The sequence below is a fragment of the Chiloscyllium punctatum genome, chromosome 33 (genome assembly GCF_047496795.1).
Source record: "Chiloscyllium punctatum isolate Juve2018m chromosome 33, sChiPun1.3, whole genome shotgun sequence".
In the NCBI taxonomy this organism is placed as follows: Eukaryota; Metazoa; Chordata; class Chondrichthyes; order Orectolobiformes; family Hemiscylliidae; genus Chiloscyllium; species Chiloscyllium punctatum.
In genome coordinates, this window is record NC_092771.1 from 56,365,535 (window position 1) to 56,385,811 (window position 20,277).

At 43.2% G+C, this 20,277-nt stretch overlaps 1 long non-coding RNA gene across 1 annotated transcript in view; it reads right to left on the minus strand.

The window, feature by feature from the left end:
* Window positions 1-204: 204 nt before the first annotated feature.
* LOC140458554 (uncharacterized) overlaps window positions 205-20,277 on the minus strand; it is a 115,609-nt gene continuing 95,536 nt past the window's right edge. Inside the window, exon 5 of the long non-coding RNA XR_011953528.1 lies at window positions 205-412. This is a non-coding gene — a long non-coding RNA (uncharacterized lncRNA). The remainder of the gene's footprint in view (window positions 413-20,277) is intronic.

A 20,277-nucleotide genomic window follows, 5' to 3' on the forward strand; every position in this document is an offset into this window, starting at 1 on the left:
GGGGCATTCACCAGCCAATACCGAGCCGTGAGCATAAAATACCAGAAAATGTTCTTTAAACAGCTCAGCACAGTCACTGCTCCCAGAACCACAGCCGCCGTTTTCTCACTGCAATATTTACTTTTCAGCTTCTGGCAACAAATGGCCACAAACCGATCAAAGGTGAAAGTGACGGTGAACCAGACAGAGCAGTCAGTGGCTGCATAAAGCAGGACGGCTTGGATATTACACACGGGGACGGAGTACTCCAGGAAATAAAACTGTTCCCGATAAACAATGGGAATGTGTCTCAGGATCAGGTCGAGGATAATGACCAGGAGATCCGCCGCTGCCATGGCCCCCAGGTAACGTCTGACACATGGAGACAATCCACAATCTTTATAAAGCAGGACGTAGATGGTCACTACGTTAACTGTGAGGAAGGAAAACAAACCCATTATCCATCAGCCTGGAGGGAAAGGGACCCGTTTGATTGGGGACCCAGTGAGATTTTCAAATGCGTCCCTGTATTCAGGGATTTATTAACATAATTGGAGCTGGAATAACAAATGGGAAGGTCGGAATTACTGACAAAAATGTGACATAAACCACAAGAAACCCTCCCTCCCCAAACACACAGAGACACATCCATAAGGACAGATGGTTTCTAGAACATTCCCACACACTCGATCACTCGAGAGCAGACACAGGTCACTCCTTCCCAGTTCCGAATACGGAGGGTGGGAACGTTGCTATCCTGAAGGATTCTCTCCCAGTTTCCTGAAGACAAACGGAGTTTGGGAATTCCTGTATTTTGGTCTAAATTGTGGTCGATCCTGTGTCGTGAAGAAATGTAAACACAGGGAAAACGTATTCACCCCTTTAACTGCCTGAGGGGCCTTCGGAACAGTGTCTCCTTCTCCCTGGAATGGGATCTCTTCCCTCGGGATCTTATCGTTTGTTCAATTCACTGACGTCCGGCCGTTCACAAACAATGTCAGGGATAGAACGTTCCGGGGAATGTCAGTTATAGAATGTCGGGGACGGAATGTTACGGGGAACTCCTTGACCTGTCCATGACCTCCTCCCCATCCACCCCAACCTCCTCTCTGACCTATCACCTCTCCCCCTGTAAACCGGGAGCCATCCCCCCCCCAAACCCCAGCAGAATGTGGGACTGTGTACCCCACCCCAGTGTATTGATCCGTAACCCAGGAGCAGTTACCCTCCCAGCATGTAGGACTGTGTACCCCACCCCAGTACATTGATCTGTAACCCAGGAGCAGTTACCCTCCCAGCATGTAGGACTGTGTACCCCACCCCAGTGCATTGCTCAGTAACACTGTGTTAGATCCCTGCCCAGTGTAGGGAAAATTGCAGCCCGGGCTGGAAGTGACAGGATGTACAGTTCTCACCCATTGTTGCCATGAGAAGGGGGTGCTTTGGGTGTGAACATCACTGCCACTGAGAGGTGGCGGGGGAATCAGTTTAAATATCATGACATGGGAGGGGTTTAGGAAATAGACAGAGAGGAGGAAACTGAGAGACAGTGTCACGGAAGGATGTGTTCCCAGGTTGCAGAATGCTGAAATGGAGACACTTCGATAGCATCCGGTAACATGAGCCAGTCTTCCCAGGAAAGATGGGAAAAAAGGATCTTGGTGTGAGGTCAGATGAAACAACAGCTGTTGTGTGGTTTTGAAATTACGTTTATGTAATTTTAATAAGTGTCTTTTTGAAACAGTACATTACTGTAGAGTTGGAGTAGGGTAATAAGCAGTTAAAGAAAGGAGATCTCAGAGTTGTGAATAGTTGATGTAAAATGTTCAGTTTCAGAGTTAAAAAAGTAAATTGATGTTTTTCTTTAAACAGTGGAATTTGGGAGTCCTCTGTCAATCATATTTTAACAGTTTACAAGGCCAATTGAGCATTTCTTTATGTTTAGTTTATATTACCAGATGAGCTCAATGTTGTGTCCGAACAATTGCTGTGTGTATCTGTGTGTCTCTGTGTGGGGCAGGTCTGGCAGTCTCTGTGGTGCTTAAAGTGATACAATGCCACCCTCTGCTGGCCTCCACACGCCACTGCACAGGCATTGGCAGAGGGTGAAAACCAACAGGGATTCATTCAGAGAGGGGGAGGGAGAGGGCAGCTGCTCACAGCACCATCCAAACTGATGTCTTATCCATGGACTGATCTAAATGTCCTTTAAATGTTGTAACTGTCCCTGCTTTCACCACTCCCTCTGGAAGTTCATTCCACACACAAGTCAGACTCTGTCTAAAATATTTACCTCTCATGACTGTTGTAAATCTTTTTCCTCGAAGCTTAAAATATCCCTCAGTTTTGAATCCCCAACTCTAGGGAAAAGACATCAGCCCTCCCTTCAGCTTCTCTGTACCCCCCATTATTTTATAAACCTCTGTAAAGTTACTGCTTAATCTCATATTCTTCAGTGAAAAAAATCCCAGCCTAGCTCAATCCCTCCTTTCCCAGCAACATCTTAGTTAATCTCTTCTGAATCTTCTCCAGCTTAATAATATCAAGGTCATTAATATCAAAGTGAATAGTCAAGGTATTTTCTTAGGGTACGGAGAGACCAAAACTAGCGGACATCAGCTTAATGTGAGAGGGGAAACATTTAAAAGTGACCTAAGGGGCAACGTTTTCACCCAGAGGGTGGTGTGCCTATGGAATGAGCGGGCAGGGTGACCAGACTGGTCACAGTATTCCTGAAGAGGTCTCACCAATACCCTGTACAACCACAACATGACGTCCCAATTCTGATACTCAAAGGGTCTGACCAATGAAGACAAGTGTGCTAAACACCTTCTTAACCACACTATCTATTTGAGATGCAAATTTTAAAGAATTAAATCTGACGGCCTAGGTTTCTGTTCTACAACATTGCCAAAGGCCCTGCTTTTAATTGTATAGGTCCTGCTGTTGTTTGATTGACCAAATCCAATGCCTCGCATTAATCAAAACTAAAATCCATCTGCCACCCCTCAGCCCAGTGTGTGATATTACTGCCACCTCCCCCTCCCCCTTCAATTTTAAAATGCCCATCCCCCTCTCCAGGAAGCCTGCACACTCCGGCCTTGATTTTCACAAAGACCCTGAGCTTGGTTTCCCTTGTGTGGTTAGAGGGAGGAGGGACAGAATGCAGACACAGTCAGTGGGGAGGAGAGGCTGGACAGTAATCAGCGGCCTGGTATCATTTCATGGTTTTTGGAAGAGGGCAGTCACACGTTAGAGGTGCGTAATAGTGATCGGTGTTTTGGGGTCAGAAATTAAGCTCTTCCTTCGTCTCTGGTGTTCAGTAATAAATATCTATTTGAGACCCTTCATTGGGCAGAGTGTGGCTGCAAGATTTCTTTCCTTAATAATGCAGACGTCAGATAATAGCAATTAAAGATGATCATAGTTAATTTCGATAGCATAGCATATAGACTCATCATCCTACAGTTGAGACAAATATCTTGCATTTGTTTAATAATACAAAGTGTTTTTTGTAATTCAGTAATGGCAACCTGATTATAATCATCCACACCGAACTGAAAATGGGCACTAAAATATGACCCAAAATCTGAGTATGGTAGTTGTATTGGGTAGTGTCCCTGTCTCTGAGCCAGAGCTCTGGATTTGATTCCAATTCCTGAACTTGTGTGGTAGTGTTACTAGCTCTGGACTAGAAGGCCTGGATTCAAGTCCTGCCTGTTGCAGAGGTATGTCCCAGCATGTCAGGGCAGTCTGATGAACAAACACACAGGAGAATAATGTTACAGCTTTATGGGTATTGCTGAGTGATGCTAGGGGGAGGTGGCAGTAATATCACACACTGGGCTGAGGGGTGGCAGATGGAGTTTAGTTTGCATTAATGAGAGGCATTGGATTTGGTAAATCAAACAAGAACAGGCCGTATACAATTAAAAGCAGGGGCTTTGGCAGTGCTGTAGTACAGAAAACCTAGGCTGTCAGGTTTAATTCTTTAAAATTTGCATCTCATGTAGATAGTTTGGTTAAGAAAGTGTTTTTTACACTTGTCTTCATTGGTCAGACCTTTGAGTATCGGAATTGGGACGTCATATTGAGGTTGTACAGGATATTGGTGAGACCTCTTCTGGGCACAAAGGTCGAGGTGTAAAGCCCACAGAAGTGTCTCAGGATACATCTGAACAAACTGATTAAAATGGATTTAGAATTGTGACTTGATGGAGAAGGAAGAGGTGTCAGTATTGAATTTCAGAATTTCGGCCCGGGATAAGTGAAAGTACAGCCATTCATGTTGATTGGAGTCACATTTCGCAGCAGTAAAGGTTTATCAAATCAGAATGGTCATGGATAGGGTGAGTCGTCAGGGAGTTTTCCCCAGGTTAGGGGCGTCCAAAACTAGAGGGCATTGGAGGAAAGTGAGAGGGGAAAGGTTTTGATGAGGCCGAAAGGGCCCCTTTTCAGACAGAGGGTGGTGTGCGTATGGAATGAGCTGCCAGAGGAAGTGGTGGAGGCTGGTACAACTACAGCATGTAAAAGGCATCTGGATGCTGACAGACCTGCCGAGATTTTCCAGCAATTTCTGTATTTCTTGAAAAAATGCATTCATTTTAACACAGGTATTCTGAATAAATTAAACATTTTTATTTTTTAATGACACAGGGACATATAAACATATCTTCAAATTGACCGAGACCATTTTCTGCTCAGGGTATTGCTCTGTGTATGACAGCAGCAATGATGCACCTACATGGAACAGGGAATGTGATGGAGACATAGTTTGGGCAATGTACAAGGAGACCTCACATGGTCCAGTTTGGGAGAGGATGACATTACTGTGTGATTCAACTCAGAGAGGGAGAAAATGTAATCTGCCTGAGAAGTATTGGCCGATTGCACTCTCTCTCCTTCATTGTTCCTCATCACAGCAATGTGTGTGAGCTAAAAAATTCTCTGAAGTCATCCTTACCATCGTATTTTGATGGAATCCCTACAGTGCTGAAACAGGCCCTTTGGCCCAACAAGTCCATACCAACTTTCCCAACATTTACCCCTGACTAATGCATCTAACCTAGAAATCCCTGAACACTACAGACAATTTAGCGTGACCAATCCATCGAATCTACACAGTTTGTGATAGGAAACTGGATCACCCATTAGAAGCTCACACAGACAAGGGGAGAATGTGCAAACTCCACACAGACAGTCACCCAAGGCTGGAATCGAACCCAAGTCCCTGGTCCTGTGAGGCAGCAGTGCTAACCACTGTGCTACCCTTTGGATGATCCCTAACACGAATTCACTGGAATCTACTCACTGCCTAAAACAAAGGGAATTCAGCCAAATCCAACTCTCCCAGGATGAAATCCCATTGCTAGCAGCTGTGAGAGTACCATATCTTCAGAAGCAGAATAACGTTTTGGCCAATCTTGCAATTTTCCTTTGTCACGTATTCCAATAATATCTGGACAAAGTTCTTTCAAGTTAAAGTTGCAGAGATTTTGTATGTGTGTGTCTCAGTGTTTTAAACAGGGAAATATTGATTATATATTTGCAATACCCAAACAGTTTGCCATTCATTTTTCCATCATAGTTTGAGTAACATTGCTCTGGATCATAAACATGTTGTTTTAGCAGATTAAAGAAACTAGCCTGACTTATTCCTAAAACTGACCCTGACCCAATCTGAGACCAATATCATCGGCCATATCACTAACCTGGTTACATTTAACATTTGTTGTGAGCAGTGGAGGAGTGGGACTAGAAAAGGAAACAGTGACCCAAAAAGCCGGGGAACTATAGACCGGTGAGCCTGATGTCAACGGTGGGAAAGTTGTTGGAGGGGATTCTGAGGGATAGCATTTACATACATTTGGGAAGGCAAGGGCTGATCGGGGTAGACAACGTGGCTTTCTGCATGGGAAATCATGTCTCGTTAATTTGGTTGAGTTTTATGAAGAGGTGACAAAGAAGATTGATGAAGACAGTTTGGTGGACATTGTCTAAATGGACTTCAACAAGGTGTTCATTTAAAGAACAAAGAGCAAAGAAAATTTACAGCCCAGGAACAGGCCCTTCGCCCTCCAAGCCTGAACCGATCCAAATGTACTTTCTAAATCTGTCGGTCAATTCCTAAACATATGTATCCCTCTGCTCCCCACTTACTCATGCATCTGTTCAGACGCATCTTAAGTGAATCGACCGTGCCGGCCTCTGCCACATCTGCTAGCAACACGTTCCAAATGCCCACCACCCTCTGTGTGAAGTACTTACCGCGTGTATCCCCCTTAAACATTCCACCTCTCATTTTGAAAGCATGACCTCTCGTTATTGAATCCTTCAACCTGGGAAAAAGCCCGTCTCTATCCACCCTGTCTATACCCTACATGATTTTGTAAATCTCAATCAGGACCCCCTCAATCTCCTTTTTTCTAGTGAAAATAAACCTAACCTACTCAGCCTCTCTTCATAGCTGGTATTTCATTATGATTGGTAGACAGATTAGTAAGTTTCAGTCACATGGGATACAGAAGAAGCTAGTTACAATTGGCTTGAAGGAAGAGGGGTATTTTTCAGACTGGAGGCTTGTGAGCAGCAGTGTGCTGTAAGAATCAGTACTGAGTTCATTGTATTTTATCATTTATGTAAAGGATTTGGATGTGAATATAGGGGCAATAGTTAGTAAATTTACAGATTACATCAGAAAGGTGGTGTAGTAGATTATCTCAGAGTACAACAAGACCGCAATTAGATGGGAAAAAGGGGCAAGGATGGAAAGATGAAGTTTAATTTAGATAAAGACGAGGTTTTGCAGTTTGGGAAGGTAAATCAGGGCAGAAATTATACACTTAATGGTGAGATCCTGGAGAGTGTTGTGGAAAAAAGGGGCTGCAAGTATATTGTTCCTTGAAAGTGGAGTCGCAGGTAGACAGAGTGGTGCTGAACACATTTAGCACATTTGCCTTAATCAATCAGAGTATTGAGTATAGGAGTTGTGGTGGCATGTTGTATCTGTACAGGATGTTGGTGAGGCCACTTTAAGAATACTGCGTACAACTCGGTTTTCTGCACAAATAACTTACCCGGATGTTCCAGGACTGGAGGTTTGAGCTTTAGTGAGAGGTTGATTAGTTTGAGGTGCTTTCTCCTGGAGTGTCAGAGGCTGAAGGGTGACATTACAGAGGTTTATAAAACCATCAGGGGCATGGGTATTCTGAACAGCCACACTCTGCTCCACCAGGATATGGGGTTCCAAAACAAGAAGGTGAGAGGGCGAATAATTTAGAAGGAACCTGAAGGTAAATGTTTCACACAGAGAGTGGTGTGTGTACAGAAAGTGCTGTCAGAGGAAGTGCTGAAGGCGGTTACAATCGCACATTTAAAAAGTATCTGAAAGAAGAGGGATATTTACCAAATGCTGGCAAATGGGACTAGATCAGATTTGAAATGTGATCGGAGTGAACAGATTGGACTAATGGGTCTGTTTCCGTTCTGTATGACTCTCTGAGTCTATAAGAGGGATGACAAAAAATTCTGAAAGGACCTTTCAAGTCATAATTCTCTTCGCTGGAAGTTTATCGTGCCTTGATGTTCATGTTGATTGAAAGCTGCGTTAGGTAAATATTTGACAGAGAAGTGAGTCATGCATAATGGGATGCAGACAGGAAAGTGGGGCTGAGTCCACAACCTGATCAGTCACAATCTTAGTGCCTGGTGCAGAAGGCTCAAAGTATCTAATGACCCACTCCTGCTCCTCAGTCCCATGTTCCTGTGTTCCATTCAGCCCCTCAAACCTGCTAGACAGGAGCAGTTGGAGGCTACTTACTCCTATAAGCTGGTGCACTGAAACAGAGGAGACCATTCGGCCCTTCAAGACTATCCCACACGGTTTTTGACATGATTTGCGAAATGTAATTGGAAAACCCAGGCTTGGTATGAAAGAGGCCTCTCATCTCTCTTTACAGAGCTTCCCCTCTCTGCAACTTGTGATTCATTTGTTGGTCATGTTGTAGACCCAGATTCAGTGTGAATACAGCCCACATACCTCACCCATCAATGCTCACAAAATCCTCTGGTCTCCCTGACTGAAACATTCAATAACAGAACATCCATGAAAATAACACCCACTAACTTTCCAATAACAGAATGAGAGAACATCAGAAACAGGGGCATGTTGTTCACCCCCCCCAAGCCAGCCTTGTCCTTCACTAAGATCATGACTGATCTGCTCTCTGTCTCAAATCCTCTTTGAAACCCAATTCTTCATCGCCCTCAACTCTCTGACAGGTCAATATCCATCTACCTCCTCTTCAAATACGTTCAGTCAGCTAGCTCCCTAACACTCTTGAGAAGAGAAATCCTGACATTCAATCCCACCTGTTTGAAGAAAACACTTGCTGCTCCTATATCATTGCCTATTGATATGAACAAAAGAGTTTGAGACAAGGGATCAGATAAAAATGACTGGCCCCGATATCAAGGCAGTGGTTGCCTTCTGTTGACATCAAGGAGCTTAACAAAACTGGACTTAATGGGAATCAGAGTAAACTCTCCAGTGTTTGGGGTCAAACATGGCACAAAGGAAGGTGTTCATCATCTCAGTCCTGGGTCACCTCTGTGGGAGATCCTCAGGGTAGCTTCCTCTTCACAAACATCTTCAGCTGCTTCATCAATGTCTCCCCGCCCCCACCTTCCCCACCATAACATCAGAAGTGGGGAAGGTCACTGAAGATTCCACAATGATCAGAACATTTTGTCCCCCGTCAGTTCCTGAACTGGTCTTTGTCTGTAACTAGCAGGATCCAGACTCCATTGAGGCGTGTGCTGTTAAAATGTCCACAACATTCATGTAACAGCACTTCCTGACACTGCACATTGCCACAGCAAAACAAGGGTTCAATCAGAACCTCACGCTGGTTTCACAGGAATATGAGGAAGCCATTCAGCCCATTGTCACTATTGGAGATGAACAGGGACAGCCCATTCAGTGCCTCCAGTCTATTACTCAGGAAGAGAAGGAGTCTAGTGTAATGGGGCACACCAGAGCCCCTCGAAAATATTTCAAGGCAGTAGCTGAGACTCTTATGTTTTCTTATTTTAAAGGAAATGTAAAGTGTCTGTTCCAGATGCAATGTGACTGGTCAAACTACTCGGTGGTCAGCGAAACACCATCTACTTAAACACGGAAGATAAAACAAAACCAAAGAAAGAGGAATGTAGAATAACGTAATTCTATTGGGCAACTAAACAGAATAATAGATCTAGGAGCTATTACTAATGAACTAGTCCAACATAGGAAACTCCCATAAACACAGCCCTTGGCAAAAAGGAACATTCAGGAATAGAAAACAGCATCAAGAGAAAATTCAGAGAGGGTAGCAACTAGGAGACATTCCCTGAAGCTTCCAACTCTGTTGAGACGCCAATAGTTTCTGATGTCACTGAGAAACCAAAACTCAGTGATCCTAATCTGTGAGAGCTGGCCACACCCATTCAGGCTTCATTAAAATTAACCTTAGGTCTCCCTAGCTGTTACTCAAGTGGTCTTAACTAGCCAGCTTTGTAACGATCGTTCAATCTCTCTCTTAAAAGAAACCAGGATAAAAATGACCTCTTAAAGCTGCAGCATCATCACACTTGTCAGCACATCGAGCTGTTAAACAGGAACCCAGTCAGGCCCTTGGCCCTGTCCAATTGGACGAGGAAGAAGCCATTCAGTCCCTTGAGTCACTAATACATGAACAGTAGGAGGCCACTCCCACCTCAAAGCACTTACACAGGGGCAGAATGAGGTCATTGATGCTGATTCCTGATGAATGCCTTATGCCCGAAACATCGATTCTCCTGCTTCTCGGACGCTGCCTTACCTGCTGTGCTTTTCCAGCAATCGAGGCTCTACTCTGATCTCCAGCATCGGCAGTCTTAAGGGTCTCCAGATTGATGCTCTAACATGATGAACAAGTGGGGCAGAGGCTGCACAGACAGACTGCTCCACGTTGTTCCTCGTCGCTCCGTTGTTTATGATACACACGTGGGACTTTAACGTGGTTTTCTCGTGGTGAGGGGGGAAGCCTTATGTCTTGTGTGAAGTCTCAAGAAGGCATCTTCCATCACAAAGAAGACAGTCTGGTGTTCTTTATGTAGGGTGGAAGCTGATGGGAATCGCTACCTGTTTCCGATGGAAGGTACTGTGGCTGCTGTTGGGGAATAACCTGATGTTCAGTACAGGGATCACTCACCAACTGCACGATAACATGGGGAGAGTTAATTTAGGCATATAAACTGTTAGGAAAGGCACGTTAGACTGATGCATGGATTCTCTAAGTTCAAATAATGGTGATCTTGTTCATGTTGACCTTGTCTACTGCACGTCCTGTTCAGTGTAACCTGTATGCCTTACTCTGTCCAAGTGTATTTCCACCCTATGATCTGTCTGGCCATGCTTACTATGAACCCCTCAATTAGATTTTAGGCTGTAACTCACTCCAGACTATCTGTTATTCTGTATATAAACCACACTGAACCCCTCAATTAGATTCCAGGCTGTAACTCATTCCGCGCGATCTGTTATTCTGTATATAAACCACTCTGAACACCTCAATTAGATTCCAGGCTGTAACTCACTCTGGGATATCTGTTATTCTGTATATTAACGATTCAGAACCCCTCAATTAGATTCCAGGCTGTAAATCACTCTGGGATATCTGTTATTCTCTATATAAACCACTCTGAACCCCTCAATTAGATTCCAGGCTGTAACTCACTCCGGGCTATCTGTTATTCTCTATATAAACCACTCTGAATCCCTCAATTCAATTCCAGGCTGTAACTCACTCTGGGATATCTGTTATTCTTTATATAAACCACTCTGAACCCCTCAATTAGATTCCAATCTGTAACTCACTCTGGGCTATCTGTTATTCTGTATATAAACCACTCTGAACCCGTCAATTCAATTCCAGGCTGTAACTCACACAGGGTAATCTGTTATTCTGTACATAAACCACTCTGAATGCCTCAATTAGATTCCAAACTGTAACTCATTCCGGGTATCTGTTATTCTGTATATAAACCACACTGAACCTCTCAATTAGATTCCAGGCAGTTACACACTCTGGGCTATCTGTTATTCTGTATATTAACGATTCAGAACCCCTCAATTAGATTCCAGGCTGTAACTCACCCTGGGGTATTTGTTATTCTGTATATAAACCACTCTGAACCCCTCAATTAGATTTTAGGCTGTAACTCACTCCAGGCTATCTGTTATTCTGTATATAAACCACTCTGAACCCCTCAATTAGATTCCAGGCTGTAACTCACCCTGGGATATCTGTTATTCTGTATATAAAACACTCTGAACCCCTGATTTAGATTCCAGGCTGTAACTAACTTCCGGCTATCTGTTATTCTGTATATAAACCACTCAGAACCCCTCAATTAGATTCCAGGCCGTAACTCACTCCGGGCTATCTGTTATTCTGTATAAAAACCACACTGAACCCCTCAATTAGATTCCTGACAGTTACTCACACTGGGATATCTGTTATTCTGGATATAAACCACTCTGAACCCCTCAATTAGATTCCAGGCTGTAACTCACTCTGGGCTATCTGTTATTCTTTATATAAACCACTCTGAACCCCTCAATTAGATTCCAGGCTGTAACTCACTCTGGGCTATCTGTTATTCTGTATATAAACCACTATGAACCCCTCAATCAGATTCCAGGCTGTAACTCACTTCGGGCTATCTGTTATCCTGTATATAAACCACACTGAACCCCTCAATTATATTCCAGACAGTTACTCACACTGGGATATCTGTTATTCTGTATATTAACAATTCAGAACCCCTCAATTAGATTCCAGGCTGTAACTCACTCCGGGCTATCTGTAAATTCTTTATATAAACCACTCTGAACCCCTCAATTCGATTCCAGGCTGTAACTCACTCCGGGCTATCTGTTATTCTGTATATAAACAAGCCTGAACCTCTCAATTAGATTCCATGCTTAACTCACTCCAGGGTATCGTTTTTCTGTATACAAACCACCCCGAACCCCTCGATTACATTCCAGGCTTTAACTGACTCCGGGATATCTGTTATTCTGTAACATAAACCAGCCTGAACCCCTCAATTAGATTCCAGGCTGTACCTCACTCTGGGCTATCTGTTATTCTGCATATAAACCACTCTGAACCACTCAATTAGATTCCAGGCTGTAACTCACTCTGGGCTAACTGTTATTCTGTATATAAAGCACTCTGAACCCCTTAATTAGATTCCAGGCTGTAACTCACTCTGGGCGATCTGTTAGTCTGTATATAAACCACTCTGAAACCCTCAATTAGATTCCAGGCTGTAACTCACTCCGGGATATCTGTTATTCTGTGAATAAACCACACTGGACCCCTCAATTAGATTCCAGGCTGTAACTCATTCCGGGCTATCTGTTATTATGTATATAAACCACTCTGAACCCCTCAATTAGATTCCAGACTGTAACTCATTCCGGGATATCTGGTATTCTGTGTATAACCCACTCTCAACCCCTCAATTAGATTACAGGCTGTAACTCCATCCGGGATATCTGTTATTCTATGTTTAAACCACCCCGAACCCCTCAATTAGATTCCAGACTGTAACTCACTCCGGGCTATCTGTTATTCTGTACATAAACAACTCTGAACCCCTCAATTAGATTCCATGCTTAACCCACTCCAGGGTATCGTTTTTCTGTATATAAACCACCCCGAACCCCTCGATTACATTCCAGGCTTTAACTGACTCCGGGATATCTGTTATTCTGTAACATAAACCAGCCTGAACACCTCAATTAGATTCCAGGCTGTAACTCACTCTGGGCTAACTGTTATTCTGTATATAAAGCACTCTGAACCCCCCAATTAGATTCCAGGCTGTAACTCACTCTGGGCTATCTGTTAGTCTGTATATAAACCACACTGAACCCGTCAATTAGATTCCAGGCTGTAACCCACTTCGGGATATTTGTTATTCGTTGTAAAAACCACCCTGGACCCCTCAATTAGATTCCAGGCTGCAACTCACTCTGGGCTATCTGTTATTCTGTTTGTTAACCACCCTGAACCCCTCAATGAGATTCCAGGCTGTAACTCACTCCGGGATATCTGTTATTCTGTTTGTTAACCACTCTGAACCCCTCAATTAGATTCCAGGCTGTAATTAACTCTGGACTATCTGTTATTCTGTGTATAACCCACTCTGAACCCCTCAATTAGATTCCAGGCTGTAACTCCATCCGGGATATCTGTTATTCTATGTATAAACCACCCTGAACCCCTCAATTAGATTCCACGCTGTAACTCACCCTGGGCTTTCTGGTATTTGGTATATTAACCACTCTGAACCCCGCAATTAGATTCCAGACTGTAACTCACTCCGCGCTATCTGTTATTCTGTATATAAACCACTCTGAACACCTCAATTAGATTCCAGGCTGTAACTCACTCTGGGCTAACTGTTATTCTGTATATAAAGCACTCTGAACCCCCCAATTAGATTCCAGGCTGTAACTCACTCTGGGCTATCTGTTAGTCTGTATATAAACCACTCTGAACCCCTCAATTAGATTCCAGGCTGCAACTCACTCTGGGCTATCTGTTATTCTGTTTGTTAACCACCCTGAACCCCTCAATGAGATTCCAGGCTGTAACTCACTCCGGGATATCTGTTATTCTGTATATAAACCACCCTGAACCCCTCAATTAGATTCCAGGCTGTAATTAACTCTGGACTATCTGTTATTCTGTGTATAAACCACTCTGAACCCCGCAATTAGATTCCAGGCTGTAACTCACTCCGGGATATCTGTTATTCTGTGAATAAACCACACTGGACCCCTCAATTAGATTCCAGGCTGTAACTCACACTGGACGATCTGTTATTCTGTATATAAGGCACTCTGAACCCCTCAATTAGGTTCCAGGCTGTAACTCGATCTGGGATATCTGTTATTCTGTATAAAAACCACACTGAACCCCTCAATTAGATTCCTGACAGTTACTCACACTGGGATATCTGTTATTCTGTATATTAATAATTTAGAACCCCTCAATTACATTCCAAGCTGTAACTCACTCTGGGCTATCTGTTATTCTTTATATAAACCACTCTGAATCCCTCACTTGCATTGCAGACTGTAACACACTCCGGGCTATCTGTTATTCTCTATATAAACCACTCTGAACCCCTCAATTAGATTCCAGGCTGTAACTCACTCTGGGCTATCTATTATTCTTTATTTCAACCACTCTGAACCCCTCAATTAGATTCCAGGCTGGAACTCACGCCAGGCTATCTGTTATTCTGTATATAAACCACACTGAACCCCTCAATTAGATTCCAGGCTGTAACTCACCCTGGGCTATCTGTTATTCTGTATATAAACACCTCTGAACCTCTCAATTAGATTTTAGGCTGTAACTCACTCCAGGCTATCTGTTATTATCGATATAAACCACTCTGAACCCCTAAATTAGATTCCAGGCTGCAACTCACTCCATGATATCTGTTATTCTGTATGTAAACCACTCTGAAACCCTCAATTACATTCCAGCCTGTAACTCACTCCGGGCTATCTGTTATTCTGTATATAAACTACTCTGAACCCCTCAATTAGATTCCAGGCTGTAACTCACTCCGGGCTACCTGATATTCTGTATATAAACCACACTGAACCCCTCAATTAGATTCCAGGCTGTAACTCACTCCGGGATATCTGTTATTCTTTATATAAACCACACTGAACCCCTCAATTCGATTCCAGGCTGTAACTCACTCTGGGCTATCTGCTATTCTTTATATAAACCACTCTGAACCCCTCAATTAAATTCCAGGCTGTAACTCACTCTGGGCTATCTGTTATTCTTTATATAAACCACTCTGAATCCCTCACTTGCATTGCAGACTGTAACACACTCCGGGCTATCTGTTATTCTGTATATAAACCACACTGAACCCCACAATTAGATTCCAGGCTGTAACTCACCCTGGGCTATCTATTATTCTGCATATAAACCACTCTGAACGTCTCAATTAGATTTTCGGCTGTAACTCACCCTGGGCTATCTATTATTCTGCATATAAACCACTCTGAACGTCTCAATTAGATTTTCGGCTGTAACTCACTCTGGGCTATCTGTTATTCTGTATATAAACAGGACTGAACCCCTCAATTAGATTCCATGCTTAACTCACTCCAGGGTATCGTTTTTCTGTATACAAACCACCCCGAACCCCTCGATTACATTCCAGGCTTTAACTGACACCGGGATATCTGTTATTCTGTAACATAAACCAGCCTGAACCCCTCAATTAGATTCCAGGCTGTACCTCACTCTGGGCTATCTGTTATTCTGCATATAAACCACTCTGAACCAGTCAATTAGATTCCAGGCTGTAACTCACTCTGGGCTAACTGTTATTCTGTATATAAAGCACTCTGAACCCCTTAAATAGATTCCAGGCTGTAACCCACCATGGGCTATCTGTTAGTCTGTATATAAACCACTCTGAACCCCTCAATTAGATTCCAGGCTGTAACACACACCGCGCTATCTGTTATTCTGTATATAAAACACTCTGAACCCCTCAATTAGATTCCAGACTGTAACTCACTCCGCGCTATCTGTTATTCTGTATATAAACCACTCTGAACCCCTCAATTAGATTCCAGACTGTAACTCACTCCGCGCTATCTGTTATTCTGTATATAAACCACCCTGAATCCCTCAATTAGATTCCAGGCTGTAACTCACTCCGGGCTATCTGTTATTCTGTACATAAACAACTCTGAACCCCTCAATTAGATTCCATGCTTAACCCACTCCAGGGTATCGTTTTTCTGTATATAAACCACCCCGAACCCCTCGATTACATTCCAGGCTTTAACTGACTCTGGGTTGTCTGTTATTCTGTAACATAAACCAGCCTGAACCCCTCAATTAGATTCCAGGCTGTAACTCACTCTGGGCTATCTGTTATTCTGTATATAAACCACTCTGAACCACTCAATTAGATTCCAGGCTGTAACCCACTTCGGGATATTTGTTATTCGTTGTAAAAACCACCCTGGACCCCTCAATTAGATTCCAGGCTGCAACTCACTCTGGGCTATCTGTTATTCTGTTTTTTAAGCACCCTGAACCCCTCAAGGAGATTCCAGGCCGTAACTCACTCCGGGATATCTGTTATTCTGTATATAAACCACCCTGAACCCCTCAATTAGATTCCAGGCTGTAACTCACTCCGGGCTATCTGTTATTCTGTATATAAACCACTCTGAACCCCTCAATTAGATTCCAGGCTGTAACTCACTCCGGGCTCTCTGTTATTCTGTACATAAACCACTCTGAACCTCTCAATTAGATTCTTTGCTTAACCCACTCCAGGGTATCGTTTTTCTGTATATAAACCACCCCGAACCCCTCGATTACATTCCAGGCTTTAACTGACTCCGGGATATCTGTTATTCTGTGAATAAACCACACTGGACCCCTCAATTAGATTCCAGGCTGTAACTCACTCCGGGATATCTGGTATTCTGTGTATAACCCACTCTGAACCCCTCAATTAGATTCCAGGCTGGAACTCCATCCGGGATATCTGTTATTCTGTATATAAACCACTCTGAACCCCTCAATTAGATTCCACACTGTAACTCACTCCGGGATATCTGGTATTCTGTGTATAACCCACTCTGAACCCCTCAATTAGATTCCAGGCTGGAACTCCATCCGGGATATCTGTTATTCTATGTATAAACCACCCTGAATCCCTCAATTAGATTCCAGGCTGTAACTCACTCCGGGCTATCTGTTATTCTGTACATAAACCACTCTGAACCCCTGAATTAGATTCCAGGCTGTAACACACCCTGGGCTATCTGTTATTCTGTATATAAACAGGCCTGAACCCCTCAATTAGATTCCAGGCTGTAACTCACTCCGGGCTATCTGTTATTTTGTATATAAACCACACTGAACCCCTCAATTAGATTCCTGACAGTTCCTCACACTGCGCTATCTGTTATTCTTTATATAAACCCCTCTGAACCTCTCAATTAGATTTTAGGCTGTACGTCACTCTGGGCTATCTGTTAGTCTGTATATAAAGCACTCTGAACCCCTCAATTAGATTCCAGGCTGTAACCCACTTCGGGATTTTTGTTATTCTCTATATAAACCACTCTGAACCCCTCAATGAGATTGCAGGCTGTAACTCACTCCGGGATATCTGTTATTCTCTATATAAACCACTCTGAACCCCTCAATTAGATTCCAGGCTGTAACTCACTCTGGGCTAACTGTTATTCTGTATATAAAGCACTCTGAACCCCTCAATTAGATTCCAGGCTGTAACTCACTCTGGGCTATCTGTTAGTCTGTATATAAACCACTCTGAAATCCTCAATTAGATTCCAGGCTGTAACCCACTTCGGGATTTTTGTTATTCGTTGTAAAAACCACCCTGGACCCCTCAATTAGATTCCAGGCCGCAACTCAGTCTGGGCTATCTGTTATTGTGTTTTTTAACCACCCTGAACCCCTCAATGAGATTGCAGGCTGTAACTCACTCCGGGATATCTGTTATTCTGTATATAAACCATCCTGAACCCCTCAATTAGATTCCAGGCTGTAACTCACTCTGGAATAGCTGTTATTCTGTGTATAAACCACTCTGAACCCTGCAATTAGATTCCAGGCTGTAACTCACTCCGGGCTCTCTGTTATTCTGTATATAAACCACTCTGAACCCCTCAATTAGATTCCAGACTGTAACTCACTCCGGGATATCTGGTATTCTGTGTATAACCCACTCTGAACCCCTCAATTAGATTCCAGGCTGGAACTCCATCCGGGATATCTGTTATTCTATGTATAAACAACCCTGAAACCCTCAATTAGATTCCAGGCTGTAACTCACTCCGCGCTATCTGTTATTCTGTATATAAACCACCCTGAATCCCTCAATTAGATTCCAGACTGTAACTCACTCCGCGCTATCTGTTATTCTTTATATAAACCACTCTGAACCCCTCAATTAGATTCCAGGCTGTAACTCACTCTGGGCTATGTGTTATTCTGTATATAAACCACTCTGAACCCCTCAATTAGATTCCAGGCTGTAACTCACTCCGGGATATATGTTGTTCTGTATATAAACCACTCTGAACCCCTCAATTAGATTCCAATCTGTAACTCACTCTGGGCTATCTGTTATTCTGTATATAAACCACTCTGAACGCCGCAATTAGATTCCAGGCTGTAACTCACTCCGGGGAATGTGTTATTCTGTATATAAAGCACTCTGAACCCGTCAATTCGATTCCAGGCTGTAACTCACGCTGGGTTGTCTGTTATTCTGTATCTAAACCAGTCTGAACCCCTCAATTAGATTCCAGGCTGTAACTCACTCCAGGCTATCTGTTATTCTGTATATTAACGATTCAGAACCCCTCAATTAGATTGCAGGCTGTAACTCACTCCGGGCTATCTGTTATTCTGTACATAAACCACTCTGAACCCCTCAATTAGATTCCAGGCTGTAACTCACTCCGGGCTATCTGTTATTCTGTATACACACCACTCTGAACCCCTCAATTAGATTCCAGGCTGTAACTCACTCCGGGCTACCTGATATTCTGTATATAAACCACACTGAACCCCTCAATTAGATTCCAGGCTGTAACTCACTCCGGGCTATCTGTTATTCTGTATATTAACAGGCCTGAACCCCTCAATTCGATTCCTGACAGTTACTCACACTGGGATATCTGTTATTCTGTGTATTAATAATTCAGAACCCCTCAATTAGATTCCAAGCTGTAACTCACTCTGGGTTATCTGTTATTCTTTATATAAACCACTCTGAACCCCTCAATTAGATTCCAGGCTGTAACTCACTCTGGGCTATCTGTTATTCTTTATATAAACCACTCTGAACCCCTCAATTAGATTCCAGGCTGTAACTCACTCCAGGCTATCTGTTATTCTGTATATAAACCACACTGAACCCCTCAATTAGATTCCAGGCTGTAACTTACTCTGGTCTAGCTGTTATTCTGTGTATAAACCACTCTGAACCCCGCAATTTGATTCCAGGCTGTAACTCACTCCGGGATATCTGTTATTCTGTGAATAAACCACACTGGACCCCTTAATTAGATTCCAGGCTGTAACTCACTCCGGGATATCTGGAATTCTGTGTATAACCCACTCTGAACCCCTCAATTAGATTCCAGGCTGTAACTCCATCCGGGATATCTGTTATTCTGTATATAAACCACGCTGAACCCCTCAATTAGATTCCAGGCTGTAACTCACTCCGGGCTATCTGTTATTCTGTACATAAACCACTCTGAACCCCTCAATTAGATTCCAGGCTGTAACTCACTCCGGGCTATCTATTATTCTGTATATAAACCACTCTGAACCGCTCAATTAGATTCCAGGCTGTAACTCACTCCGGGCTATCTGTTATTCTATATATAAACCACACTGAAGCCCTCAATTAGATTCCTAACAGTAACTCACACTGCGCTATCTGTTATTCTGTATATAAACCCCTCTGAACCTCTCAATTAGATTTTAGGCTGTACCTCTCTCCAGGCTATCTGGTATTCTCTATATAAACCACTCTGAACCCCTCAATTCGATTCCAGGCTGTAACTCACTTGGGATATCTGTTATTCTGTATATAAACCACTCTGAACCCCGCAATTAGATTCCAGGCTGTAACTCACTTCGGGGAATCTGTTATTCTGTATCTAAACCACTCTGAACGCCTCAATTAGATTCCAAACTGTAACTCATTCCGGGTATCTGTTATTCTGTATATAAACCACACTGAACCCCTCAATTAGATTCCAGGCAGTTACACACTCTGGGCTATCTGTTATTCTGTATATTAACGATTCAGAACCCCTCAATTAGATTCCAGGCTGCAACTCACTCCGGGCAATCTGTTATTCTGTGTATAAACCACTCTGAACCCCTCAATTAGATTCCAGGCTGTAACTCACTCCGGGCTATCTGTTATTCTGTATATAAACCCCTCTGAACCTCTCAATTAGATTTTAGGCTGTAACTCACTCCAGGCTATCTGTTATTCTGTATATAAACCACTCTGAACACCTCAATTAGATTCCAGGCTGTAACTCACTCCGCGATATCTGTTATTCTGTATATAAACAGGCCTGAACCCCTCAATTAGATTCCAGGCTGTAACTCACTCCGGGCTATCTGTTATTCTGTATATAAA